The sequence below is a fragment of the Ovis aries genome, chromosome 7, assembly GCF_016772045.2.
Source record: "Ovis aries strain OAR_USU_Benz2616 breed Rambouillet chromosome 7, ARS-UI_Ramb_v3.0, whole genome shotgun sequence".
Classification (NCBI taxonomy): Eukaryota; Metazoa; Chordata; class Mammalia; order Artiodactyla; family Bovidae; genus Ovis; species Ovis aries.
In genome coordinates, this window is record NC_056060.1 from 97,409,179 (window position 1) to 97,431,875 (window position 22,697).

Genomic DNA, 22,697 nt, shown 5'->3' on the forward strand with positions numbered 1-22,697 from the left:
GCTCCTCCCAGTGTTTCACAGCTGATGGAGACAGAACCAAAGTCAAGACCTTCAAGACCTTAAACTGGGATTGAACCTGCATCTCCTGCATTCCAGGCAGAATTATTACTGCTGAGCCACCAGAGAAGTCACCCTTTGTTTATTGATATGTCAGGAAATATTCCGTTTCTCACAAGGGAAAGACCCCCAGAAACAAATTTCTAAAAGGGATGAAGTGAGTGAAGTGAGCACTTCCCTGGTGGCTCAGACAGTAATGCGGGAGACCCAGGTTCGATCCCTGGGTTGGGAAGATCCCCTGGAGAAGGAAATGGCAACCCACTCCAGTACTCTTGCCTGGAAAATTCCATGGACTGAGGAGCCTGGTAGGCTACAGTCCATGGGGTCGCAAAGAGTCGGACACGACTGAGCGACTTCACTTTTTTTTTTTTTCACTAAAATGGATGAAGGCACCGCCTTAAACCACCTTCAGTTAAAAGCGAAAGTAGAAGTGGAGGAGGGAGGCCAGCTCTAGGAGGAGACCAAGAGAAGTACAGTCAACAAGCATGAGACTGTGTGGAGGAGTCTGCCTGGTCAGTAGACAAAGGATGCTGAAGCCATCAGCCTCTGTGACCATGTCCAGCTGTGCACCCCGAAGGGATTCAGGATGAAGGAAAGCAGAATCCTAGGCTTGTACAGAGTTGGGCTACAAACAAAGCTGAGTGTCAAAGAACTGATGCTTTCAGACTGTGGCACTTGGGAAGACTCTTGAGAGTCCCTTGGACAGCAAGGAGATCAAACCAGACAAGCCTAAAATAAATCAGCAAGAAATATTCACTGGAAGGACTGATGCTGAAGATGAAACTCCAATACTTTGGCCACCTGGTATGAAGAGCCTACTCACTGGAAAATACCCTGATGGTGTTTAGATTGAAGGCAGGAGGAGAAGGGGGCAACAGAGGACAGAGATGATTGAATGGCACCATTGACTCAATGGACATGAGTTTGAGCAAGCTCCAAGGGATAGCAAAGGACAGGGAAGCCTGGCATGCTGTAGTCCATGGGGTCACAAAGGGTCAGACACAATTTAATGACTAAACAACAAGTCAGCTAAGATGCATATAAAAGGACTGATTTTAATGAATCCAGATGCTTACATCTTCCTGTACATAGAAAAGTACTAAATTCATTGATATGAGATGTCTGGTTTTCTCTAACTTTATCTGTTGATGTTTGACTACTCCTATATATTTTGGCTACTCCCCTACCTCTTGGGAGCAGTTCTTCAGAGCAATCTGAGAAGCTGTCTTCTGGACTTGAAATCCTCAGAAATCCACCAAATGAAGCATAATTCTCAACTTTTAGGTTGCTCTTTTTCTTTTCCCAGGCAACAGTTGCTTGGCACATTTAAATCCTTGTCTTCTCCACGTATGAGAGTTTCTAGAGATAAGACCAACCAAAGTCTGCCTTCCTCTGCTTGTCATTTGCAAAATTGGATCCTGTCTTTGTAATCCTACATTTCCCCTGGGCTCCATTTTCCTCGAAGTCTACTCCTAAAACTGCACAACCTGAACATCCTCTGGACACTCCAGGAGAGTTTGAATATGCCTACTTTCTCTCATTCTCATCCAGCGAAACCTCTTATAACACAGATAAAATGGGACTGGCCTTGGCGTGGTGTGATACTCATGGAAGATGCAAGCTGAACATAAAAAAAGCATTAATAAGCAATTTAAACTTTTACTGAAGTCTTGAATGAAAAACATACTTTATGCTTTTGTGATATGTGTGTATATGCTGAGTCACTCAGTCATGTCTGACTCTTTGCAACCCCATGGACTGTAGCCCACCAAGCTCCTCTGTCCATGGGATTCTCCAGGCTAGAATGCTGGAGTGGATGGCCATGCCCTCCTCCAGGGGATCTTCCAAACCCAGGGATAGAACCTGGGTCTCCCACGTTGCAGGCGGATTCTTTACCGTCTGAGCCACCAGGGAAGCCCTGGCTACTGAATAAGTTTGTTGGCTATAAGAATGCATGCTCGCCTATCCCCTCTCCAGGGGATTTTTCTGACTCAGGAATCGAACCAGGGTCTCCTGCATTGCAAGCAGATTCTTTACCAGCTGAGCTACCAAGGAAGCCCCAGAAAGCAACTAATGACTCCAGAGGCACCACTGGGAAGCCTATGACCTAAGTCAAGTCCCTTAAGGTTATGACTGGCCTCAGGTACTATAAACTCTCAAGAACAAAACCAAGACACATCGATGGTTGCTATAAGGCCCTTACTTTTTCAAAGGGTCTATAGTTTTCTGCTAAATTTCTGTAAACCAGAAAAGTCAACTAAGCAATTTATCCTTTAAGCATCCTGGTTTGTTGGAGGTTTTTGAAGTAATGATGCTGACATCACTCTATGAAAATAGGTGTCCCTCCACAGTCATCGTCCACTTTTACAAAGAAACCCACTTGCCTGGCCAGAATCACCCCGTCTTCTGAGTCACTTCACTTGCATTAGTTACCGAGCATCCAATAGCTTGCGATATTAGGACTTCAAATAGAATGAGACCAGCTCCCTCCACCCCTCTAGACACTCAGAGAAGTCTCCACAAGCGCTACCTTCAAAGTCAGAAATAACACATCCTCATCAAAACAACCTTAATTCCCTGCAGCCTCCAGGGCCCAAGTCCATCCACTCCAGAATCTATCCTGGACTAGAACGAGTGGCCGTTTTGAAATCAAAGCATGAACTTCAGGCCTTGGCTTCTTTAAAAAGCATCAAGAGAACAAAGTTTGGAAGAAGAGCGGAAAGAAAGTGTCTGAAAGGGATGAGAAGCGTGTGTGAATTACTGAAAATGGACCCTTGAAAGATTCTCAGTTGTCACCTCAAGACAGTGTGCAGCATCTCCTAGTGTGAGGGTCATTCCGGCTCCATTTCTGAGTGGCGTGGTGCTGGCGTGCCCACTGCAGGCTGGAGGAGGCTGTCCTGCAACGCGGCTGCTCCAGGCCTGGGGGTATTCCATCAGTTCCGCTAAGTGAAAGTGGAAGTCACTCAGTCATGTGCGACTCTTTGTGACCCCATGGACTATACAGTCCATGGAATTCTCCTTTCCCTTCTCCAGGGGATCTTCCCAACCCAGGGATGGAACTCAGGTCTCCCGCACTGCAGGCGGATTCTTTACCAGCTGAGCCACGGGAGAAGCCCACTAAAGCACTTCCCTTTGTCCTTGTCTGAAAGGAGGGGTGACACTCTCCCACTCTGAGCACTAGGGGCACTTGTCTCCATTTCTGTACCTCAATTTCCTCACTGTCCTCTCAGGACAGAAAAACTACCAGCAAGTGTTCCTGAGAGGACTAACTATGGCCCTTAAAGTGCTGTGAAACTGATGATTAGTTCTATTATGTTTGGCCTCCGTTATTAACATCACCGCCATTCGCTTTCCTGGACAGAGCTTCTATTCCCAAGCTTGTGAGGAGTTTAAAGAAAGCTCCAGCTTCGTTTCTCTCTTTTGTAGGGTTTATTTAATTTTTTAATTTAAAAAAAAAACTAATTTAATTTTTTAATTAAAAAAACTAATTTAATTTTTTAATAATTTTTTTTTAAATGTAATACCATTTTAAAGGTCACTTTCCACTTACAGTTGGGGCTTCCCTGATGGCTCAGAGGTTAAAGCGTCTGCCTGCAATGTGGGAGACCTGGGTTTGATCCTTGGATCGGGAAGATCTCCAGGAGAAGGAAATGGCAACCCACTCCAGTATTCTTGCCTGGAAAATCCTATGGATGGAGGAGGCTGGCAGACTATCGTCCATGGGGTCACAGAGTCGGACACAACTGAATGACTTCACTCACTTCCATTTACAGTTACTATGAAATAAGGGTTACATTCCCCATGTTGTCCATTGCATCTCTGCACCTATCTTAAACCCAGTAGCTTGCACCTGCCATTCTTCCCCAGCGTTGCCCTTCCCCCAGTCCCCATCGGGAACCACTGAGTCTGCTTCATCCAGACAACAAGTAGCCTCCACTTCTCTGTCTCCCTCTCCTTCACCCTTTCTCTCCTGTTTTTCTCTTTCTTGTTAATGGACAGAGCTGAAACTCTTTTCTATTTCTTCAATGCTTTGATTCCCTAAAGACTGTCATCTTTACTCGTGAATTGCCCCATCTACCCTCCCAATATCAACACCCTGGGCAAATCCCTTGAAGGTGCCAGAGGAAGATGTCCTTGCAGGTCACGTAAAGTCCATCGCAGTACAACGGTCGAAGGAAGACAGCCAAGGTCTGAGGAACTCTAGTCACTGAGGACTTGGTTCAAATCCTCTCTCACCACGGATGACTGAAATGGACGCCAAGAAAGGGCTCCTAGCTGGTAAAGGAAATAGTAACATACCCATTCCGTAGACTACCAGGGAGCTGTAACAACACGCTGTAAAATAAAATGAGCTATTTTATTGTTGAAACATGTGTTGTTTGAAAAATGTGTTGTTTAATATTCCTGTTCTAAAGACTGTTTGTATTAGGTAAATATAATATACACAGTGGCATCACCAACTCAATGGACATGGGTTTGAATAGACTCCAGGAGCTGGTGGTGGACAGGGAGGCCTGGCGTGCTACAGTTCATGGGGTCACAAAGAGTTGGACATGACTAAGTGACTGAACTGACCTGAACTGAATATACACAAATATGTAAGTCTTAATAGAAAAACACTGGATTCATCAAAATAGGAACACAGATAACTCTGGGAGATGGAACTGTGACATTTATGAACTTCCTAAATTTTTGATGGTAAGAATTCTGAAAGTACGTATTTGTAAACTTACTGCTGCTAAGTCACTTCAGTTGTGTCTGACTCTGTGCGACCCCATACACGGCAGCCCACCAGGCTCCCCCGTCCCTGGGATTCTCCAGGCAAGAACATTGATGCAGGTTGCCATTTCCTTCTCCAAAGCATGAAAGTGAAAAGTGAAAGTGAAGTCGCTCAGTCGTGTCTGACTCTTTGCAACCCCACGGACTGCAGCCTACCAGGCTCCTCTGCCCCTGGGATTTTCCAGGCAAGAGCGCTGGAGTGGGGTGCCATTGCCTTCTCCTTGTAAACTTACTACAACCCAGCAACTCTTTGCACCATATTGAAGTGCTCACACATGCATGCAGATGGCCAGAGAGATCCACCACGCGCACACAGGCTTATTCCATGATCCTTAGTTTTCTCTGCCCTGTGAGGTTGGGCTCAGTCTTCCCAGCCTCCCTGAGATCAACAATAAGGGAAGAAAGCATAACACAATCAGGTGAGATGAAGTTTAACTTGCCAAACTGCAGCAAGGTCCCAAAATCTCTCCTCTCTCCCTCCCTGGACAAATCCACAGCTGTTGCTCATGAGAGTTGAGCCGTCTATGGAAAACATCGGGTTCTCGCGCGGCAGGTTCCACAGTTTGCTCCAGGCCCCCAAAGTCTGAATTTGCAGGGCTGTTTTAAATTCTAAGAAACAGGGGCATGGTCCTCAACTTTTTCATCAAAGGGATTCGAATCTCATTCTTCCCTGCAAATCTGAGATTAGCAGCCTTGTTTGGACCAGGCTTCTTGAGAAGGGAGTCAGTCAGTCACATGCTAAAGGAGAATGTTGGAAAGTAGATTCATAAAGCTACTTATTTTTCCTTTGGTTTTCTTTGTAATTTCAGCCATGCTGAGTCTTCATTACAGTGCACAGGTTTCATTGGCCTGAGACATGTGGGATCTTAGTTCCCCAACTGGGGATCGAACCTGCATCTCCTGCATTGGAAGGTGAAGTCTTAACCCCTGGACCATGAGGGGGCCCTTCAGATAGATATTTGAACCAAATGAAAAGAGACAGGGCCTTGGAGCCTCAGTCATCCTACTTGAAGACGTTTGCTTTAAAAGGGATGTGTACTGGTTGAGAGCCTCAGCTTCAGGGTCAGACAGTCCAGAGCTTGATTCCCTGGGATCTCTATTGATCAGCCATGTGGGTTCTGATAAATTTGTCTGTTACATAAAATGAAACAATAATGGGAACTATCTCATTAAGACTATTGAGACCAAAATGGAGAGGGAGAGGGCGGGATGATTTGGGAGCATGGCATTGAAACTTATATAATATCATATAAGAAATGAATTGCCAGTCTAGTTTCGATGCAGGATACAGGATGCTTGGGGCTGGTGCACTGGGGTAACCCAGAGGGATGGTATGGGGGGGAGGTGGGAGGGGGTTCAGGAGTGGGAACTTATGTACCCCAGTGGCGGATTCATGTTGATGTATGGCAAAACCAATACAGTATTGCAAAGTAAAAAAAAAAAAAGAAAAAAAAATAATGTTTACTACCATGCCTGGCAGAGTCAGTAGGCCATATCAGTTACTGTTACCCCCATTCTAAACTTGTACACCCACAGCTTTAAGCATGCAAATGAACTGGGCATTGAATTAGGTGTGGTATAGGGCATATGAAATAAGATATGGTTTCAGCCTAAATAACAGCATAATCCAGCTAAATAGTCTCTTCTCTCTTACCCTCTTTTTCTCTGTTTTTCTGCCTCTCTTTCTGTTTAAAGAACATTATGCGCACACATGTATGTGTTGAAAACCAAAAGATACATAAAATTGTAAAACAATAGAGAAGCAGACAGGAAGAATTCAGGGGGAAAGATAGTGGTAAAATTCTCCTTCAAAAGCTGAATAAAATAAAACAAAAAACAAGGAAACAAATTGGTGATCCTTCTCTGACCCTCCTTGACCATCCTCTCTTCCCAGCTTCTCAGCCACCAGCTCTGTTCACATGTGCATCAAACAATTAAATGACAGAACAAGTGGGAAATACCCTTAACAAATATGGTTTCCCACCCTCCAAGCTTGTGCCCTAAGGAAATATTTGCACATTGCCCATGAAAGCAAAGAAGCAAAGTGAGATGCATCTAAGTACAGCTTAGGGGATCGAGAGGAAGTTCAGGACAGCACAGCTGACACTCAGGAGATGAACAACTGTGTTTAAATAAAGGGGGAGTGATATGCAAAGAACTGTTTACAAGCACAACAACAGAAAAGATGAAAAAGAGCAAATAGATGCCAATAAAGAAAGCAACCTTGGGAAGATGTACCTCCAGGAACGAAAAGAAATCTTTCAGCAACAGTGCTTTACGTCCTCAGAGAAATTAAAGGAACATATCCTCCATGAATTCAGATGGAAGAGGAAATAATAAAACAGTTTTTAATGGAGAAAGAGATGGAATTAAACAGAATAGTAGCATCAAAAACTGAATGAACACTGCATGAAAAGGAAAAATGGTATGGGCTTTGAAAAAAAATCACACACGATAGAAAGAAAATGGAAAAATTCAAAGTATTCAGAAGACGATGGTCCACATGGGGAACCCACTGTAGGGACCCAACATGTAACTATTTGACCTTGAAGAGAAAGAGAACAGAGGAGCCAGTGAACACACAGTGTTCAAAGGCGTAATGAAGGAGAATGCTTCTGAACTGAAATAACACGTGAATATAGATTCACCAGGGTGAAATCTACGTAACATTTACAAACATAAAGAATACTCCTTCATTCTTGAATAAGTAATTGAGTTTCAAAAGTAGCTTGCTTTAAAAAAAAAAATGTAGATACTGGAAAATAGTGGACCTAGTCTACTAAATTCTGAAAGAATAAAGGGAAATACGATCCAAAAACTTTCCCCAGTTTAGGTGTTATTCCTTACGGCAGAGGCAGAAAGAAATTCTCAATTATGCAGGGATTCTGGAAGCATAAGTAATATATAATCTTCTTTAAAATATCATAGCAACATAGCCCTGCTGATTAAGATGAAAATCAAAATAAATAATCACAGAAGTATACATTTCTATATGAAGGGACTAGAAAGACCTTTGAACTATTTCAGCAGAAGATTTAGTCCAGAAAGTTATTTCTGACTATGGTTAGAAGACTGAATGCAAATATCTTAATTCTTATTAAAAAACATTTTATTCCAGTTTTATATTATAGTATTATGTTATAGCTTATAATAGCATTTTAGTTTTATTAATGTATTTACTATACCATTATAGTTTATTAAGGTTCCATTACAGTTCATTGTAAGTATTTATCATTTTAATTATAATGAGCTATAATAAAAACTCTTGAGTCTACTAATACAGAACAGAAGGTAGAAATGGATAGCGGGTATATTATGGGCCATTAAAAGTAAACTGATTTTTCACCTTTCATGGGAAGAGTCAATAGTCACCAATAATTTCAGAAACTGAAGTTCAGTGTAAGTGTTTTAAATATTCAAATCAATAATATGAAGAACAATAAATTTGACTATGTGTTCCAAATTACTGGAAGGAAAATTATTACTAAAAAACATAACATCCAGTTAAATGTAAATGGAAAATAATTGTCAAAAAATATGAATTATCTTGGGATCTGCCTGTTTAAAGATAATTGGGGGTTACCCTGATTGAAAGTTATTAAATAATGTTTTAAATAGCAAATCAAAAGATAGTGATTGAGTACATTATTTAGAAGTAAACATAAGAAACAAGTGACGAAAAGGTCTGAAAAGGGTTACACCTCATACATGAAACTGGAGGCAGAATGGGGGCAGAGAAAACCAGAGACCAGCTTCCGTTATTGCTCTGTTTCACTTTAAATTAGCTTTGCAGAATGAGTTATTTTTATGAATGTATTGCCTTTTTTTCTTTAAGTGGAAAAAACTAATATATGCAAGTAAATTTAAACTTTTTTAAAAGGGATTATTATAATCACACCTGATAAAATTGAATTCAATGTAAAGAACATTAACTGAGCCTAAGATAGTCATAATTTTCAGAAGGATAAACAGAGGGGATAAAAAAGATTTGAAAACTTTTTGTCGAAAGAAGAAGACAACAAGGGGGAGCAGCCCTGCCAGGCAGGACTTCACCCCAGAGAGCAGGAGGGGGCTGGTTCGGAGACGCACGCCCAGAGCAGAAGGCAGAGCGGACGCTCACCAGTGGCGTCTAAACTCTGGGACAGCAACGGACTCTTGAGCATTCACGTATTTACTGTTCTGTCCCGGGTCTAAGTTGCTGCGCTTGCAGCTTTGACCTGAGTTGTGCCATGTGGGATCGAGCTCCCTGAGCAGGTGTCAAACCCAGGCCCCGCACTGGGAGCCTGGAGTCTGCGTCACTGGACCACCAGGGCAGCCCCACAGTGGACTTTTTAAACCAGTGGTGATGCAGAAACTGTGCCGCCACTCAGAAGATGACCCATGCCTCACAGCATACAGGAGAACAACCCCCAGTGGAAAAATGAGTCAGGGATCTGAATACAGGAAGGAGGATGAGAAATAGGAGGGGGCAGGGGGAGAGATGGGAGGACGGAGAGAGGAGGGCAGGATGGGGAGAGAAGGGGAGCTGCAGAGAAGAACACTAGGGAGTTCTCTCTTAACCTCAGTGCAGAGAAAAGCTTTCTAACTGTGACTCAGAACCAGCCACGAGAGAAGAAGCCTTGCAAAATGCGACCGCGCAATTTTTCTGTTTCTCACAGAGAAAAACACTATAAAAAAGCAAAGTCAAAATACAATTGATTCACCAGAAGAGAATTTTTGGAAAGGATATCTCGAACAGAAGACTAAATTCCCGAACCAGGGACAAACAAACTCTTAAAAACAGACAGACCAAAATCCTAACAGAAAAGTGAGAAAGAGACATCAACAAAAATACACACACACACAAGCAAGATTAAAAATAGTACTTAAATACACTTAAATGCACTGGAAATATTAAGCTTCATTTCTAATGCGAGAAACGCAAATTGAAACAACACAGGACCGGTACTTCTCACCTGTTAGACTGACATAGATTAGTGTGTGAGGACACATTCTTTGGGTAAGGTTGGGAGGAGAGGCACCCTCAGACACTGCTGGTGAAAATACCAAATGGGAGCAACCTGTGGAAAGAAACCTGGCAAAATCTAACAAAACTACATATGTATTTACATCTGGACTCAGAAGGAAATGGCAACCCACTCCAGTATTCTTGCCTGGAGAATCCCAGGGACAGAGGAGCCTAGTGGGCTGCCGCCTATAGGGCCACACAGAGTCAGACACGACTGAAGCGACTTAGCAGCAGCAGCAGCAACCCACTTCTAGGGATTGGCAGTACAAGTAAGCCTCCAACAATACAGAAGTAGACGTATTCAAAAGGTTACTTATTACAACAATATCTCTAATGTACAAAATGCTGGAAATAACCTAAATAATTATACCTTAGAGTATAAATAAAGCACAGGGTCCTGTTTGAATAAAGCACAGTGTTCTCATGCTGGAGTCCTTGACAACTGAAGAGTAGTAGAGAGGAGCGCTAAGAGCTGGTACGAGGAGATGTTTAGGATCTGATGCTAAATAGAAAAAGCACAGTACAAAATACAGTAGGACCTTCCTTAGCTGTGGGTTCCAAATCCACAGATTCAACCAACCACAAATCAAAAATATTTTCTCTTTCAATTCCAGAAAGTTTCACAAAGCAAAACTTGAATTTGGTGCACCAATAACTGTTCACATAGCACATTTACATGGTACTTACAACTATTTACCTCTCATTTATATTGCCTTTGGTATTATAAGCAACCTAGATGTTTAAAGTATGTGGGAGGATGTATGTAGGTTGTACGCAAATACCATACCATTGTGCATAAGGGACTTGATGTGGATATTTGGTATTTGGGGTGGAGGGGAGGGGAGGAGTGCCCTGGAAACCAATCCACCATGGATAGCAAGGAATGACTATAAATCTATAGTATATTGTTTTTCCAGTAAGGAAATGTATAAAAACATAAATGTATCCATGCACCTCTTAGGAAAGAATTATAAGAATAGCTCAGAAACTACTGAGATAAGTGCCAATAAACTGGGTGGGAATGAGGTGGCAAGATGGGGACTTGGGAACAGGGTAAACACTTCGCTGGTTTACTCTTTTAATAAGCAAATAAGCAACCAAGATTAATCATGATGTAGAACTCCAAATGGAACAGCAACGAATGAACCCCAATGTACTGCAAATGAGTAGCATGCCTCACCGGTGGAGGCGGGGAAGGAAACCCTCCTCTAAGTGACTTTGAAAAACAGCATTTGACCGCATCCTGTGAGGCTAAAGACTAACAGCACTGTACATCAAAACTAGATTTTAGTACATTTTTCACAGGGCATTGGGTTAGCGATTGTAAAACTACATCATGTGTCTGCCAGGACTGAGCAAATTAGTCAATATATTGTGGGTAATCGGAATCTGATTTTTATAAACCTTGGCGATGTGGTAAGAATCTGGTTTCTCACTATCACAGAAAAGAGTAACAAGTAACGGGGAAAGAACAGATTGAAATCTGAGGTATCAGTTTGAACTCAAAGTTAGGCAGATGGAGACAGATAATAGATCCATGGATGATAGACAGATACAGACAGGAGACAGAAATACATATGTGCACACATTATACCTTTTACTACTGCCTACTGAAAGCTTAAAAATGATGGTGGTGGTGTTTTGGTTTTAGTCGCTTAGTCCTGTCTGACTCTTTCGTGACCACGTGGACTGTAGCCCGCCAGGCTCCTCTGTCTGCGGGATTGCCCAGGCAAGAATCCTGGTTGCCATCTTCTTCTCCAGGGATCTTCCCGACCCAGGGATCACATCCGTGCCTCCTGCACTGGCAGGCGGATTCTTCAGTGCTGAGCCCCCAGGGAAACCCAGAAACTATGGTGCCTAGTGGAAATGAGCACACCTGAGATCCAGATTTTGTTTTCTGAATATCATCTTAGAAAAAAGGAATGAGAGCTCCTTGTGAAATCGGTTGATACCAGGACTAAAGCAAGCAAATTACATGAGGAACCCCTCAACATTCGAATTTGCGAGAACTTAATCATCAAATTAACTAGTAACAGTAATAGATTATAACCCAGAGAATAAAAATACGTATCCATGAGCCCTTACTCAAGTAAATAAGTGGATGAACAAATAAATAAATTGGAGAAATGGGGCAGCTTCTCCTTGCAACAGGATTCTAACTAATGGATAAAGGAAGAATGAAGGAAATACAAAGTCTCCATTAGACAAACACAGAGATAATGTCACAGGCAGGAGGCAACTGAAATTCCCTGGTGGCCCAGCGGTTAAAGCTCTATGCTTTGCCTTCAGGGGGCACAGGTTTGATCCCCGGTTGGGCTTCCCATGTGGCTCAGCTGGTAAAAATCTGCCTGCAATGTGGGAGACCTGGGTTCAGTTCCTGGGTTGGGAAGATCCCCTGGAAAAAGGGATGGCTACCCACTCCAGTACTCTGGCCTGGAGAATTCCATGGACTGTGTAGTCAGTGGGGTCGCAAAGAGTCGGCCACAACTGAGAGACTTTCACTTGTGGATCTAAGGTCCCGCGTGCCTCCTCAGTACAGCCAAAAACGAAAAAGAGGCAAACAGAGAGAGAACCAATGAAGGGTGCTAAAACCAGTGGGTGAAGGGTTGGTGAGAAATGGAGTCTTTGCGTAGTCCCTAATACCTCCCCGTGAATCATTTATTAATTTCAAAGAGAAAAATAGTGACTCACTAGCGGAGAAACCTGGCAGACACTATGAGAAACAGGTGATCAAAGTAATAAGTCCTCACTGCTGAGAAGACTTAACACCCTGTGCACTCTGACACCATACACTGAGAAGGGCACGTCCCTTCTGTGGGATTCCTGCCCAAATACATGACCTCAATTATCATGAGAACACATTGAACAAATACAACTGAAAGAAACACTGGAAAACAACCGGTCTGTCCTTTTGGAAAGTCTCAGGGTTGTGAATGATGAAGAATAACTGAGAAACAGAGTACAGAGGCTAAAGCCTGATAAAGTCTACAGACTGATTAACAGTATTGTAACAGTGTGAACGCCCTATGTTTGGGTTATGTGCCTTGTCAACACTAGGGAATGGAGGTGAAAGATAGACGGGGACTTATACTATTTTTGTGATTTTCTATTAAATTTTTTGTTTTTACAAGGACAAATGAAATGTTTAAAATTGTGACATAAAATAACACAGAAATAGATGTATTTACTATCTCAATTTAATAACAAAGAGTAAATTTTATGATTAAGTGCAATCAAAATGAAACATGAAGTTGGTGGGCTTCAGACAAAGTGGACAGAGTCACACACACACACACACACACACACACACACACACACACGAGCACGCGCGCGTGTGTGAGCCTAGAAAGACAAAGAAATGTGAAAGAGCGACTTCCAGTGGCTTGGTGGTCAAAAGTCCCCCTGCTGATGCTGGAGACCCAGGTCTGATCCCTGTCCCGCTGAGATCCCACAGGCCACGGAGCAGCTAAGCCGGGGTGCCACAGCTCCCCACCTGTCCTCCAGAGCCGGGCAGCCGTGGCTCCTGAGCCCAGGAGCCCAACCCTGAAGCCCGCATGCTCTAGACCCCGGGTAAGGCAACAAGGAAAGTCACCCCAGGGAGAGGCCTCTGCCCCACAGCTGGAGAGGAGCCCCCACTCACCATAACTAGACAGGGACCCTCTCTCACCACAACTAGAGAAGAGGCCCCGCTCACCACAACTAGAGAGCCCTCACTCACCACAACTAGAGAGAGCCCCCGCTCACCACAACTAGAGAGGGGCCTCAGCTCACCACAACTAGAGAAGAGGCCCCGCTCACCACAACTAGAGAGCCCCCGCTCACCACAGCTAGAGAGCCCCCCCTCACCACAACTAGAGAGGGACCCTCACACAGCACAACTAGAGAGCCCTCACTCACCACAACTAGAGAACCCTAGCTCATCACAGCTAGAGAAAGCCCTCCCAACAACAAAGCTCCAGAACAATCAAAATAATCAGATAAATTATTTTTAAAAATAGAAGTGTAAAGTAGCCAACAGTTTGTTTACAAACAAGACCTAGGCACAAGCATGTTATCACTGGTAACTTTAGGGTACAGAAGAGAGAAAATTACTAAAATATGAGAGTGGTTGGTTCCACTTCTCTTGATCAAAAACAAGTAGCTTCATGCTGCTAAGAAACAAATGGAAACGCAAGCTTTGTTTTGCCATGCACATCCATGAGCATTTTGATCTTCCAGTGATGCTTCCAGCCCATGTTGCCCCTCAAGGAAATGGAAACAGCAGAAGTCCTGCACACACGTTGCACGGAATTAGTGTTGGAAGCACACCACCATATGTCGTCTTTGAGCCTGAATGAGGAGAAACTGGAATTCTGTAAAAACTTGGTTCTCTAATGAATGATGGTCATACAAAACTGAGGATATAAAATGAGACAGGTCCCCAAAAGATCAATAACAAATACAATCTGCACTGATTACTGTGGCTTAACTTTCGTTTCCTGGTAGTAACCAGAGTGATGGCATCTTCCTGTTCAGTTAGTTATCACCATCAGCACTGACCTTGTTGAGTGAATTCCAATATTTTTTTTTTTTTGCAAATTTTAATGTGAACATTTTCAAGCACAAAGAGGAATTTCACTTAGATTTGACAAGTTATTTGCCTATCTGTTTATTCCTGTCCATCCATCCATCTATCTTATTTTTTGATGCATTTCAGAATAATTAGAAGACATTTCTACTTTTTCCCCTAAACATTTCAGCATGCATTTCACTAACCAGGAAGTTCCCATGGAGCCACTCTGCTCTCTGGGTCTTCTGGTTATGAAGCAGTTCACAGTTCCTGGATTCTCTCCTCACCTCCGTTTCTGACCTTGAGTGGAAAGGAAGCCTGATCTACAAAGATGACCATATCAAAAGTCCTGAAACCTCCGTAGTTGTCCCCAGTTGCCGGGCCAGGTGTGACCTTCTCAGGGTCATGAGAATCACCATCCTGAAAGAACCCACTCACCTGTCTTACTCTCAGGTGGGCTGTGAGAACAGGGAAGTGGTTACTTTTTCACGAACACGGGCTGTTCTCTGTCCATAGGAAGTGCTGAAGATAAAATTAAATATCGACAGCATATGGTGGTTAGGGTAGAATATTTACTGCATAGCAGTCAACTCAGATTTTTATAGTTACATGACTTCTTCTCAGAGAGTTTCATAGCTCACATATTTTCAAAGAAATCAGGGATGCTGGAGACACTGAGGGCCCCTGGTCTAACACTTCCCTTCCTCCAGATGCAGTGCAGCAGCGGTCTCAGGCTGCGTTCTCTCTTGTCTGCACTTCCCACCGTTGACTTATACTGAGCTTAATTCAGCCAAAACCCCACTTTATTTTCCCCACAGTACCCTTTTAGTGTAGATCATTTGTGTTTGTTTGTCCATCCCGGTGATTAGTGAGTAACGTTGTCCATTAAGCCGAGTTGGATGCATCATCAACCAGAGAAAAACACAGGTAGTGGAAAGTCAGTAGTTGGTGATATTTATGACATTCCTCAGAGGGTCAACAGAAGAAAGATGGCTCTGCCGTCATGACCATAAATGCTCTATGACTCGTTGTTTGGATGTTGGAAAATGACATTTTCCTGCACCCTTCCTGTGCAGAAATGTCCAGCAGGAAGTAGTAGGTACAGAAACGCATCTTGGATTCGTCCCATAGCTACAGATCCTGTGAGGCTGGATGCTAGACTGCCTCCACTACAGTGTCTAATCTCCCATGGAATCCGGCTCAATATTGTGCCCAGAGCACGGATTCCATAAGCCTGTTTTTACTGGAACATTCAAAGGAAGAGCCAGCTCGGAATTCAGCTTTCGGCAATGATATTAACTTCCTTGAGAACCAACATTTTGGGAAATACAAAACCTTAAAACTCTAAATCACATATGCTTACTCAGTTAAAGTAAGCGTTAGATTTAAAGGTAATGAAACGTATTTTTAACTATGCTATTTCAAACTAGCCTCCTGGCGTCCAAGAGGAAATAGCGTATTTAGGAAGCTGGTTCTTTAAGACTTTAATTCCTTCTCTCCTCGGTTCTGTGTGTGTTAGTCCCTTAGTTGTATCTGATTTTTTGCCACCCCATAAACTGTAGCCCACCAGGCTCCTCTGTCCATGAGATTCTCCAGGCAAGAATACTGGAGTGGGTTGCCATTTCCTTCTCCAGAAGATCTTCCTGACCCAGGGATCGAACCTGGGTCTCCTGCATTGCAGGCAGAAGCTTTACCATCGGAGCTACTAGGGAAGCCATCTCTCCTCAGGTCTACCATCAACTGACAATTTCATCTTGACAGCCAGGTCTCCCAGTCTCTGAAATACTGTCCGGGAGTGACTGCCTGCAGCTTTCGTACTGTAGGGAAGCCACTGCGGTCCTGCTTCTGAGCTCAGAGAGAAACAGTGTTATGAGTGATTAAAAAATCAACCCTGGACCACTTATCACCAAAAAAAAAAAAAAAAAACACCTCTAATTGCAAATTCCCTGAAATAGAATCATTAGTTTTGCAATGGCCATTTTTACTGAGGGCTTCCCAGGTGGCTCAGTGGTAAAGAATCCACCTGGCAATGCAGGAGAAGAAAGAGGCCTGAGTTCCCCCAGGGTCGGGAAGATCCCCTGGAGGAGGGCATGGCAACCCACTCCAGTAACCTTGCTTAAAAATTCCCATGGACAGAGGAGTCCGGCGGTCTACAGTCCACGGGGTCTCTAAGAGTCAGACACGACTGAGCGTGCACACATTGACTGAGCTTTGAGTGACGGTGGCTTTCCTCATAGCTCAGTTGGGAAAGAAGCCACCTGCAATGCAGAAGACCCTGGTTCAATTCCTGGGTCAGGAATATCCACTGGAGAAGGGATAGGCTACCCACCCCAGTATTCTTGGGCTATGCTTGTGGCTCAGACAGTAAAGAATCTGCCTGCAATGCAGACCTGGCTTCCATCCCTGGGTTGCAAAGAGCCCCTGGAGAAGGGAAAGGCCACCCACTCCAGTATTCTGACCTGGAGAATTCCATGGGCTGTACAGTCCACAGGGTCGCAAAGAGTCTGGCACAACTGAGTGACTTTCACTTCACTTCATATTGAACGACAGTAAACCTTTAATCCAATTTTCTGTTGATTGGCAGGGTTGTTGTTTGGCCTGAGGTCAAACTGTCCACCCACGCCTCTACTGGAGATACACGGACACTCCTAGGTAATCTGACTCAGTCTCTTGTGGGGTCGCTGCTCCTTTCTCCTTGCTCCTGGTGCACACAAGGCTTTGTTTGTGCCCTCCAAGAGTCTGTTTCCCCAGTCCTGTGGAAGTAATCAAGTCCCATCAGCCTCCAAATTCAGGTTCCCTGGGGGTTCTCATCTGCTCGGTGGCTAATGGCGACCTCCTCCAAGAGGGTTTATGCCACACACTATGTGACCCAGGTCTGCTGCAGCCAGAGACCCTCTCTAAGAGAGGCTTCAACAGTACCTGAACTGTGAGCTTCCAGGTGTCCAAGCTGGATTTAGAAAAGGCAGAAGAACCAGGGATCAAATTGCCAACGTCTGTTGGGTCATCAAAAAACATTTTGATGTTTGAGTTTGATGTAGATGTTTGAGAAAAACATCTACTTGTGCTTTATTGACTATTCCAAAGCCTTTGACTGTGTGGATCACAACAAACTGTGGAAAATTCTTCTAGAGACGGGAACACCAGGCCACCTGACCTGCCCCCTGAGGAATCTGTTTACAGGTCAAGAAGCAACAGTTAGAACCAAACATGGAACAATAGACTGGTTCCAAATAGGGAAAGGAGTCCATCAAGGCTGTGTATTGTCACTCTGATTATTTAACTTATATGGAGCACATCATGTGAAATGCTGGGCTGGATGAAGCACAAGTTGGAATCAAGATTTCCGGGAGAAATATCAATAACCTTGGATACGCAGATGACCTCACATTTATGGCAGAAAGTGAAGAAGAACTAAAGAACCTCTTGATGAAAGTGAAAGAGGAGAGTGAAAAAGTTGGCTTAAAACTTTTTTTTTAAGCTCAACATTCAGAAAACTAAGATTATGGCATCCAGTCCCATCACTTCATGGCAAATAGATGGGGAAACAATGGAAACACTGACAGACTTTATTTTCTTGGGCTCCAAAATCACTGCAGATGGTGACTGCAGCCATAAAATTAAAAGATGCTTCCTCCTTGGAAGAAAAGCTGTGTCCAACCTAAACAGTATTTTAAAAAGCAGAGACATTACTTTGCCAACAAAGCCCCATCTAGTCAAAGCGATGGTTTTTCCAGTAGTCATGTATGTGAGAGTTGGACCATAAAGAAGGCTGAGCACTAAAGAATTGATACTGTTGAACCGTGGTGTTGGAGAAGATTCTTGAGAGTCCCTTGGTCTGCAAGGAGATCACACCAGTTCATCCTAAAGGAAATCAGTCCTGAATATTCATTGGAAGGACTGATGCTGAAGCTGAAGCTCCAATACTTTGGCCACCTGATGTGAAGAACTGACTCATTTGAAAAGACCCTGATGCTAGGAAAGACTGAGGGCAGGAAGAGAAGGGGACAGAGGATGTGATGGTTGGATGGCATCACTGACTCAATGGACATGAGTTTGGATAAACTCCGGGAGCTGGTGATGGACAGGGAGGCCTGGTGTGCTGCAGTCCACCGGGTTGCAAAGATCTGGACACGACTGAGCAACTGAACTGACTGACTGACCGGATGACAGCCTTTTTGTGTTTATTTATAGCTCACAGCTAAATGAGTTCCGTACTATTACTATCCCCATTTTATGGATGAGAACACCGAGACTCAGGTTTCACAGCTAAAACTCCCTGAAATGGAAACCCCACAGAGTGCAGTCTGGGAGCAGGAGTCCTGACTGGCATATCTCCCTGAGATAAAGTGAGGGCCTCTCTCTCTCCCCCCTGATGAAGAAGATAGAGGAGGTCACCTTGGTGACCTGTTGTCCCTCCATCAGGAGCATCTTCTCCAAGAGCAGCTCTCTGCTGTCCTCTAGTGGCCACTGACCACACTGCTTTTCCTGGAATGTGGACCCCTCTCACTGTGTAGCCCTGGGTAGTGGGCTGGATGCACAGTCACTGTTACTTAAGTACACGGACTCCAAGAAGGATACAGAAATCATTTCTTCTGTCTTTCTCACCCCTACTAAGTAATTCATTAGGAGGGGAGGACAGTTGTTTTGTTGTTGCTGTTTTTAGGAAAATCAGTTATTTGAGGAGCTGAGACGTTTGCCTGGTCCTCATCTTTTTGACCTGACATGCCACATTCAGGAAAATGCCAAGAAAATCTTGCCCCCTTCATCCTCCATTTCCCATCAGTCTAAACTTAAAATTTCACCCTCCTCTGTCACTTCTCTCCATTCCTTTTTTGGCCCACTCGCATACTGGTTTGCAGAAAAGCAATCTTTCAAAATGCTTTCAATAGTAGCATTAGGCCATATGCAACAATACCACATACTCCCCCTGTTCTGATTTAAATACAAAGGAACACAGAAGTGTTTGATAATAATGACTAGCTTTGATCTCTTCCCCCGCCCCAAAAAAACTCCAAACATTCTGCAGCATTAAAGGAAATAAAAGGAACCAGGGAGAATAGCATGGTGACCTATAGTAAACGACAAGAGATAGTAAACTGATGGATGGGCGCTGGGAGAGATGGCTCCCTTTCAACTCTGTTCAAAGATGGAAGGCAAGAAAACGTAACATCCATAAGTTACTTCTTGCACCTAGAAATGTAGTGATTTTTTTTTTCCCAACTCGTGAGTAATAATTGGGTAAATATTAACCCATTGTTATAATCATTGATTAAATATATACCAGCTTTTATGAAGACCTCCAAGTCTTCAGTATAACCTTGTTAAAAAGTCCTCTATTTATACCCAAAATACCTAGGAGATGTTTCTGCCTTCCTCTAACCCAGCGGCATCTCATGTAATTTATCAACCCCTCTCCTTAGAGTTTTTTGAATTCACTTTCGCTTTTCACTGTCTCCCTGGAAACAAGGATGTCTGGGTATAGAACTATTTCAGTTAAGAGAGGAAACAAAGGAAATAAAATGCCTCAACTTTTCTGAGGAGGGAGAGCATCAGGCAGCATACAGAGGGGGTGTGATTGGACTTCTCCAAAGTTCGGGGTATGGAAGAAAGGATTGTCACGGCTGCTCCGTTAGCAGTCAGAGCAATTAAAGAAAAAGCAATTTTGCCAAGATGGCATAAGTCAGTAAACAAGCAGTTATACTGGAAATCTGACACATGGTTGACAGGTATGATTTTTCAAGTTCCAGAAAGTTTTACAGCCCAAACAAAATCTATCTTCTTGCTCCGTGTTGGTTCTTAAAATTATATCAGAGTGTGGCTAAGCCTTTTCCAGCCCAAGTCCCCTTAGAAAAAAAAAAAAAAAAAAACTTATCTCAAGTCCTCCTGTAATACTATTCAAAAGTTCAAGTTAAATAACTTACCTGGAAACCATGGCTCAGCTCTACAACAGGTAAGCCATAATCAGGATACTAGCCTCTCACTCTCTGAGGCTGGTCCTCCTAGAAATAGACATGGAAGCAGAGATCTGTATATGCAAGTTTACTGGAGGGTGTTTCAGTGGGAAGGGCGATGAAAAGAGCCAGGTGGCAACAGATTGTCGTACTGAGTGGAGAGTATGACAGACAGAAATTGAACAGCCGTGCAGACACCATAAGGGCCTCCGTCCACCTCCAAGACAGTCACGGATTGAGACAAACAGCCTGGGCCTTCATATTCTGGCATCAAAGGTCATGTGTACGTGCATGCAGGGCAGCAACATTGTGAACACAGTGGAGGCCAGCAGAGTGAACGGACTTGTGGATCCAGTTGGGGGAAGAGAGGGTGGACCAGCTGAGAGAGTAGCGTGGAAACGTACACAGCAGCGTGTGGAAAACAGACAGCCTGTGGGAATTGGCTGCATGACTCAGGGACGTCGAACCCGGGGCTCTGTGACAGCCTAGAGGGGTAGGATGGGGTGGGGAGTGAGTCAGGGTCAACAGGGAGGGAACAGGCAGCTACTGACGGCTGATTCGTGCTGATGTATGGCAGACACAGTATTGTAAAACAATTATCCTCCAATTAAAAATAACTACATTTTAAGCTACTTGTTGCCGTAAGCTCCTTCGCTAAGACTGTGAGTCTGTTTCTGTTTTGTAAGCAAGTTCATCTGCGTCATTCCCTTTTACATTCCGCATAGAGGGCGTGCCGCAGCATAGTTCTACTTTCCTGTCTGACTTACTTCACTCAGTATGACAATCTCTAGGTCAAAGTCATTGAATAAAGGCTATTCCTGGGGAAGGGGCATGCCCTTGAGCAAGGCAGCTCCCTAAAGCCAGGGGCAACTCCTGGGAGGGCCCCGTCAGTGAGCTGGCAGAGTTAGTGTTCCCAGCAGTTGGAGTGACAAGTGTCCCCTTCTACAGGGAGAACCTGGGCCAGGTATCGGAGCATCTCCTAAACTCACCAACCAGATTAGCAACGTTCCCTTTGGGGTAGGAAGCAAATGGGACCCAGATAAGCATCGTTCCGACAAAAGTCCAGAAAATATCCTTACTGCATCCTCTGAAGTCTGAAAGCACAAAAGCTCCCTAAACCAAGTTCACAACGGGCGTCCACAGAGGGAGTTAGGGCTGTCGCGGGGGACACCAAAGCCCCTCCCGGTTCTCGAAGCAGAAGACAAACGCTCAGCTCTTCCTGGTCGATTGCCTTGGCCTGTCGATAAATCCGGATGAACCCCCATTGATCCAGCCCCTCGAGGCAGGATTGAGTTTGCAATTACAGGAAGCCCCTCCATCTTCTGTGAACACTCTCCCACCATAATTCTCTGCTCTCCACATTCTGGAGCGAAGAGGAGATTTTGGTAAGAATGCAGATTCACTCATTGTGTGCATTTAAGTCAGTCAAAATTCTAGAGGATTCATTGCAAAAGAAGGCAACTCCAGAGATTAGGCTCTTCTCATAGGGTACATCGGCCTCTCAGGTGGCTCAATAGTAAGGAATCAGCCTGCCAATGCAGGAGACGCAGGTTCGATCCCTGGGTCAGGAAGATCCCCTAGAGAAGGAAATGGCAACCCACGCCAGTATTCTTGCCTGGAAAATTCCATGGATGAAGGAGCCTGTTGCGCTACAGTTTATGAAGCTACAGAGTCAGACACAAGTGAGTGAATAAGCGCCGACACACACACACACACACACAAACACACACACACACAGGGTACACGCAGTTTGGTACAGATGCTGGAAAGTGGTTATGGCTCTCAAAGCTTCTCCTGGATTCCATGCCCCGAGGGCTTGTCATCGGCTCTAAAGCAGAGGGTTCTGGAGCCCAGTTTCCCACCATGAGTGGATTCAAGCAGATATTTTTATATCCTGTAACCCACCTTATCTTTTGGCTATTTGGCACAAGGCAACTCACAGAAACATAACTCAGCTTTCATTCTCCACCTCCTCTCTGAACCTCTCTGAATTCCCTGGTGCTTACCACTTCATTGGAAACCCTCCGTCTGATTGGCTGACAGAAATTGTGTTTACCATCTCCTCCAAGAAGCACTGCTCCACGTACAAATTGGAACCTGACTGGCAAACTCGACAGGTTTGGGGTTTGTGTGTGTGTGTGTGAAAACGGGAAATCCGTGAGCCAGTTAATAGGATTTTAACAGACCAGGCCTTGCTTTGCGTGCCGTGCTTGTGTTGGGAATTCTCCCCATCGTTTTGACCTTAGGCTAAAATGTTCTATTCAGGAAAAAATGCAGAAGCAGCTTTCGTGCCCTCAGCAGGGAACAGAAAGTCTGGGACTCTGTTTGGACCTCTCGCTGAGCTGTGATGAAC